At 39.9% G+C, this 7,867-nt stretch overlaps 1 pseudogene; it reads right to left on the bottom strand.

The window, feature by feature from the left end:
• Positions 1 to 926: 926 nt before the first annotated feature.
• LOC132606051 (putative clathrin assembly protein At2g25430) lies at positions 927 to 3,997 on the bottom strand (annotated as a pseudogene).
• Positions 3,998 to 7,867: the final 3,870 nt, after the last annotated feature.

The following is a 7,867-nucleotide window of genomic DNA, read 5'->3' as shown; positions in this document are numbered from 1 at the left end:
GGCAAAAATAGTAAACTATCACGTTCAGTATTTTCAACGGTATCTTAATCCAGCTTGCTTTTGCTCGTGACAAATTCAACAATATAAGTCCTCCACTAACCCTACCACTCTATCATTCTTTTCTTCTCATTTAATGCATAATATATTTCTTCTCTTTCATTGAAAGTCATGCTATGTATAGAAGAATCAAACTTTTTTGCAATACTTTTAGGAACAAGATGCCAAACATATATGAGACTGTCCCACTCCAATATTCAAAGGAAGCAGAAAAAAAAAAAGTATGCATACCCAAGATTGGTGTATTTGAACCCCATTGAAAGGCTTTAATACAACAACAATCGTCTCTCACCATTTTGTTTTATCTAAATTTATTTTTCACTTTTAACCTTAATTTATGTGCTTAAGGTGTACAAACAAAGCATCAAAGTCACCGGAAAGTTTTGAAATTGTTATTCATGATTAAAAAAAGAAGAGAGGGTGAGATAGAGATGAGAGATGGTCTGAACACTTGAGCAAGGAAGAATAACCAAAGGTAACGGAATAGAGGAAAAGCAATGTAAAGTCTCAAGCTTGTAAATTCAGTATGTTGAAGCATACCGAATCATTAAACCTGAGTCAAAGCCTCAATGACAAAGTTAAGAAGCCTCAAATCATTAACTCACAAAATATATTATGAAGATAGTTTATTTGCCTCGAAACTGCTGGAAAACTTCTGAATTTCCATTCAAGCTCATTTTATAGTAAAGGGTTTTCAGTTTAAAGCAACAACGTCAAGGAAAACAGACCTAGACTCTGGTCACTTAGTCTCGAGCAGCTTAAGATGAAGTCTCTCTACATATCTGTTTCACAACACACAATATTTTATAGCAAGAGAAATTCAAACAATATGCCTTTGAAAAACGAAGCATGTAACATCACAACAAATATTCAAACAACACCCCCCTCAAAATGAGCATTATTTAAGCAAGTACTTTAAGAAATCCGTATATTACAAAACAGGAGAGACATATACTAAAAGGGTTACAGAGTACCCACCATCAGAATATCCCCTTTCATCCACTAGACTAGCTAAGCATGAACAAATTGAAGATATATCCATCAAAAAAATACAGTGGAAAGGTCAAACACTAAATAATGAACCAACAAAAACAGAAAAAAGAATAAGACAAGGTATATGTTGAAAAATCAGTAAGGATTGTAGTAGTACCCTGCTGCAGGTGCACCATTTACTGGTGGCATTCCATAGGGCATCACAGGGGGTTGCCCCGGACCATAGTATCCTCCAGTAGTTATCTTGGCCAAACTCGTTTGACCTTGCATGCCGTCTCTGCTATACTGCTGCCATACCATCTGTTCCTGTACTAGCAATTGCTCTTTCTTCTGCAAATCTGCTATTTGCACATATGAAGGTGGTGTGGAACACTCAAAGATGCAGCGAAGGGGTCTCCACCAACTGTCTGGACTGTTCCATCAGGTGCAGGGAGTTCCAAAACTGATGTAGCGCTCTTCCCTATTCCAGGCAATGCCACACTGCTGGCACTGCCACCACCCGATTGTGCAGTGGCTACATGATGCCTAACAACACCCTGATCATACATGCCGTTCAACAATAGTGGATCAAGACCACCACCCAATGCTGCCTTCTGTTTAGATAAATTACTGGCTGTCTCCACCAAAGCCAGTTCCCAATCAGCCTTACCACTCTCCGCTGCTGAATTCTGCCAAGCAGACGTAACCTCAGATTCCCCATTGGAGGGGAATGCTTCCCACGACCCATTTGCATTGCTTGTTCCTGGCCCCGCAAATAATGCCAAGGCAAATTTATTCCCCTGATCATCGGCAGTAACACCCTCCTCCCTCAAATCCACCAAATCTCCTGTCTCCTGAACAGCAGACGGCTTAGGAGCCGGCTTTGGTTCAGGAGGCGGTGGAGGAGTATAATCCTCTGGTGGTGGCAATGCTTTAATTTCATTCATATCTGGTGTTAGCTCCTCTTCCTGTGGAGCTGGCTGGCTCTCTACTTTCCTTTCAGGACTCTTCGTCGCCTTAACTCTATCTCTCACAAACTCCTCCAATGTATCTAACAGCTTGCTTGTAATCCTCGACACTTCTGGGTAATCTGACGACCTCGCCACGCCAATATCCTTGCACCAGGTATAGAATCCCACCAACTCATCTATCTGCTTTGCTGCACTAGCATAGGCATCAAAGGCCTTGACACAATCCTCATACTCCATATCGAAAAATTTATCCAACAGAACAGCCAAAACATCACATATATCTGTATAAATTTTATAACTTTCTTTCACCACAAGGTACAAAGCAACCAACACCATCCTTTCATTCTTAGCCAAACCAGTTGGCCGACAAGACAAAAACCGATCTAGCAGTCTCTGCAAATGAGTCATTTTCCCAAAAATCCTTTCAGGCTTCATCTCTCTCAATGGTGTCACATCTTTCTTCTCCTGTATCGACTCTCTCACATCCCCTGACGATCTCGACTTCCTCATTCCATAACCAGGCTCATCATCATAACCATACCCCCGGTTAGAACTCTGGGGTGATCTCCACTGTTCATCCTTAGATCCATACTTTTCAATCTCTCCACCATTTTGCTTCCTCTCAAAAACCATCAATTCTAACCTCTGATCCAAATACAAAGCATAAGTCCTCACAAAAGCCGAATGATCCCACGAATTCGAGTGAGCCTCATCTCTAAAATCCGACAAATTGAGCAGCCTCGTTCCCCTCCTGGTAGCATACATAATTTCTTGCTGAAATACAGCATCTCCATCATTGAGAAGTCGGTGAATTAACATCAAACACTTGAGGGCAACAATCCAATCGCGGGTTTTTCCCAATCTTTTGGAAATTGCAGACATACAAGCACTCACATAACCCCGTGAATATGAAGTCAACTGGAGAATCTCCCTTATGTACTTCTCTCCAGCAGGTTCATCATCATGGCTAGTAGCCTTAACAACAGCAACTTCCAGCTCAGGTGCCATGTTACTCGCCACTTTCGCGATCCCTATGCTTGTCTGATCCTTCACCGCCCCTATCGCCTTTCGGATCGTTGTCGGCGCCATCGCAGCCAAAACTAGATTTTTTTTCTTTTTCTGCAAATCACGAATTGGAATGTTACAACTTCAAGATTTGAGCTGTTAAGGCCATAATAGTATATCCAAGAAAGAAATTTAATGACAACTACCCCTCAATCCCAAACTATGAAAAACTGGATCTTTTCTTTTCTTTTGTATCCAAATCACGAATTAGAATGCCAAAACTTCAAGATTTGAGCTGTTAAGGCTATAATAGGAGTTGATTTCTCAGATGGTTACTTAACTAATTGTTATTATCTCAGAAAGTCACTTTTTTGTGGAAGGAAATTGAAATCAAGAAAGAACGTCACTTTATGAGACAATAACTATTGGTTCTGAGAAATCAACTCGGCATAATAGCATATCCAAGAAAGAAATTTAATTAACAACAACTAGCCATCAATCCCAAGCTATGAAAAACACTTTTTGAATGGAAGATTGAAGTTTGTATATTAGGAGATTAGTTGAATGAGTTTGAAGTATATCCAGGAAAGGATAATCAAGTAGTAACACAAATTAGGAAATATAAGGAAAATTTAAGTTAAGACATACCTGAGGGAGGGGGTGTAACGTATCGTACAGATCTGTAAGGAAATAATTAAACAAAGAGAGATCTGAACTAATTAGCCAAAGCAAGAATTCGCCTAATGTATTCTCTTGTCTATATTTGGTGCGAGATTTGAGGGAAAGGAGAAAATGGAAAGATGAGTGAAGAATTAACAAGATGTAAAATAAGGTTTGGTTTGGATCTGAAAAATGGCATCCTACAATACAGGGGCATTCAGACAAATCGCACACAGTGTGCGTGTGAATGCGTGTTTGTTAGGTCAGTATTGTTATGAGTTGGTATTTGGCTGGAGCTTTGAACAGATATAGAATATAACCTTGTTCAGGTAGCCTCTGGAGCATGTTATTTTATTACTCCCTCCGCTCACGTAATAAGTGATAATTTTAGTTTGGGCACACCATTAAAAAATTATTCATAGAGTAAGGTATATTTTTTACAAACTTATCATTAATAAATATCTTGAGAACAAAATAACTCTCTAATAATTTCTGTAGTTATGTAAAACTTTTTTTATTTAAATATAACTAAAATTGAAAGAACAAAAATTATTTCTAATTGAAAGAACAAAAATTATTTCTTCTTAATTATGTGAAACATCAATAATTTGAAATAAAATGAAATGAGCAGATAAAAATACTTCTTATTATGAATCGGAGGAAGTACGTTCTGGGCATGCGTACTCAGACGGTTTAAGCTGATTGTGACTTTCTAAGCTTCTTCTAAGAATAGATTTTTCTTTTTCTTTTTCCTTTTCCTTTTTTTTCTTCTCTTTTATTTCCAGAAGTAGTTTGCATTACGAGCTAAAAAAAATTCGAAAAAAATCGGAAACAAGAAAGAGAACAATGTAATGGTCACAAGACCATACTCGGATTGTAGTGTCAGGAAATTAAATTTCAAAAACTACTAAACTACAATTGTTATTCAATTTAATATCTATTTTATATACATGTTAATTATGTGAACAACAAACAAACAAATGTTTTAAAAGTGACTATCTAGAGAGTTATCCTTTTGTTTACGAAATTATATATTTTTTCTCTCTTTAGTGACAACTGATTTCTTTTCTCTTATAAGTAAAACGTTTAAAGATGGCTAGCTTTTTCCTCTCGGTGCATGTTAACTAACTTGCGCCAGCCATGGGGAAAAGGGTACGCTTGTCATCTCTGAAGGCTCGGGAAGCACAGGCTATGGCCGCAAAAGGGCAATCTCAGCGAGCTCAGAAGAATAAGTAGAAAATAAGGAGACAAAATCGAGTCACAACTGAGCTAAATGAGAGAGTAGCTCTTAGCTCAAATTCAATTCAGATTTCACAATTAGAGGCTTAGAACTAGTGCATGGAACTTGTTCAAGCATCTACTAGCTCTGAGAAGAATAATTCAACTAGCAGTTGAAGGAAATCTTGGGCAGAGGACATAGAAGAAGACATCGACAAGCTGGCAACATGTAGCTCAATCTGGAAAAAATTTGACATCACGAAGATCTCAAATGCAGGTTTCAAAATGGAATATGCTGAACCTGAGATGCATGGTGTCCCCTGTAATTGATATTGAAATTGAGGATATTAGCTCGGAAATAGCATACTGGAAAACAATTGTAGTTTGTTACCTGTTGGGAGTTGATCCTCCATTTGAAGTAATTAAAGGATACATCCAACGGTTATGTTCGAAATTAGGGATTAATAAAATAATGATGCTTAAGAATGGAATTGTAATTATACGATTTGACTCTAAAGCTGGTAAGAATGAGGTGCTTCAAGGTGGTATTTATCAAGCCCTTCATAGCTAAGTCATGGAACCGTGATATAGAGTTTACAAGGGAGAAACTGTACAATGTGCCAATTTGGATTAAGCTACCAGGACTAGGATTTAAATACTGGAGTTCTAAAGGACTTAGTAAGATTGTAAGTCGCGTGGGGAAGCCTCTAATGGCAGATCATAATACTGAAAGGAAAATTGGGCAGAACTTTGCAAGGTTGCTAGTGGAAGTTGGGATGGATTCTATGCTACATGTTGTGATAATGTTTAGAAATGAAAGGGAGAATTTGGTGGAGCAAAATGTAGAGTATGACTGGAAGCCAATATTGTACAGATCTGTGATAAGTATGGTTACATTGATGAGAATTGTAGGAAGAAGAAGGTTGTCCCTCCTGCACCTATTGAGGTGGAAGAGGAAGAAGGATAGGTTCAAGTTGATAAGTCAGTAGGGGCATAAGTGATACAAAAAGTGTTACATCTTTTTGTATACGGTAAAAATCGGATATATGCTAGACCGATGAGTCTGGAGACCGAACATGAAGACTTCCTTTTGGGACCGGAGGAGTGCTTGATCCGAAGAAAGCAAAGGACATCATTTGGTCCGGTTTCTCCATAGCCGAGTTGATAGTGGCCGTTGGTCCGTTTAATCGTGGCCGTTGGTCCGTTTGATCGTAGCCGTTGGTCCGGGTGATCCGTTAAACAATTGACACGCGTCAATACCGTTCTGCCACATTGTACTGCCAATCGTACGGATGTCAGACCGTACGACCAACCTTATCCATTTTAGGGTTTTTCTTTATTCAAAAGGGCTTTGTGTTGTATGAAGCCCATGAGACAAAACTATAAATAGGGGTCATTACCCAACTTTTAGGGGTTGGCTTCTCAGATCTAGAACATTTTGTAATAGCAAAATATACAAAACTCTCCCACTTATTATCTGATTTTGGTCCAGATTTATTGTGTTCTTAGATTTGTTCAATAAAGCAATACCATATATTATTTAATACACGCATTATTACAAGCCATCAATCACTATTCAGATTACTCATAGTTCATCTTAAACCATTTTCTCTCAATCAAGAATAGATTAAAGTTCAACCACATATCCTATACCTCACTCATAAATTTAATTGATTATCCAAATTTGGGGTAAACAGTTTGACGCCCACCGTGGGGCTAGGATAATAGTGGTCTTTGATCTTAGTTACTCATCTCTTACCCGTCATAATTGAAAACATCTATTCTCTGTGAAAACGGACCAAATGGCTAACAATGGATAATCTGGTCACGTCAACAACAACGAAATCGTGGCCGAAAATGAAAATAGTGGACCACGAGGATTACCAAATCCTGCTGACCCGAACCTCATTAATTCGAGGGAGGGCCTTAACCGGCAAAACACCGTGAATCGGGGGAATGCCGCCCCTCCGGCACCCGATCCTTTAGATACTCACAATTCAATTACTTTGTCCCCGACTCAGGGCCGGAAAGTACCGGATACCCCAGGTGATAATATTGACTTACGTTTAATTTTTGAAATGTTGCAGGAACAGAGAGCAGCGATTGCCGAACAAGGAATCGCAATAGCCCAGTTGCAGAACAGAAGTGATAAAACGACCTCGGAGAATACGAAGGGTGTTGCTGAACCCAGAAGGGAGGAGGCACGGATAGTTGAGAGCAATGGGTCCGGAGCTGGTTCATCCACCGAGGTACTGAGATTGCTCGAAACGTTGGCAAAGCGGGTAGACTCGACCGAAAAGAGGGTGGAAACATATAACTCTCGGGTGGACCAAATACCGGGGGGCTCCACCTATTCTGAAAGGGCCGGATTCGAAGAGGTACATCCAAAGGCCTTTTTCTCCGAGTGCAGCTCCGAAATTGATCCCAAAAAGGTTCAAAATGCCGGATATCCAGAAATATGATGGCACAATGGACCCTCACGAACACGTGACCTCATACACCTGCGCTATAAAAGGCAATGATATGGAAGAAGATGAAATTGAATCCGTGTTGCTGAAAAAGTTCGGGGAAACTCTGTCAAAGGGAGCGTTAACTTAGTACGACCATCTGCCCGAGCATTCGATCACTTTTTTCGAAATGCTCGCCGATGCTTTCGTAAAGGCTCACACCGGTGCCAAAAAGGTGCAGGCCCGTAAGGCAGATATTTTCTGTATAGCTCAAAGAGACGACGAGTTACTGCGTGAATTTGTCAACCGATTCCAAAGGGAACGAATGGAGCTCCCTCCGGTTCCGGAGGAATGGGCTGCACAAGCTTTCATAAAGGGGCTCAATCCTCAGAGCTCGACGGCTTCGTTCAAATTAAAGGAAAACTTGCTGGAATACGAGGCTGTGACCTGGGCAGATGTCCATAACTGATACGAGTCAAAGATTCGGGTGGAGGATGACCAACTCGAGCTTCCCTCGGGGCCCGTAAATATGAACAA

Source organism: Lycium barbarum, chromosome 8 (genome assembly GCF_019175385.1).
Source record: "Lycium barbarum isolate Lr01 chromosome 8, ASM1917538v2, whole genome shotgun sequence".
In the NCBI taxonomy this organism is placed as follows: Eukaryota; Viridiplantae; Streptophyta; class Magnoliopsida; order Solanales; family Solanaceae; genus Lycium; species Lycium barbarum.
This window is presented reverse-complemented; position numbering and strand designations above follow the sequence as displayed.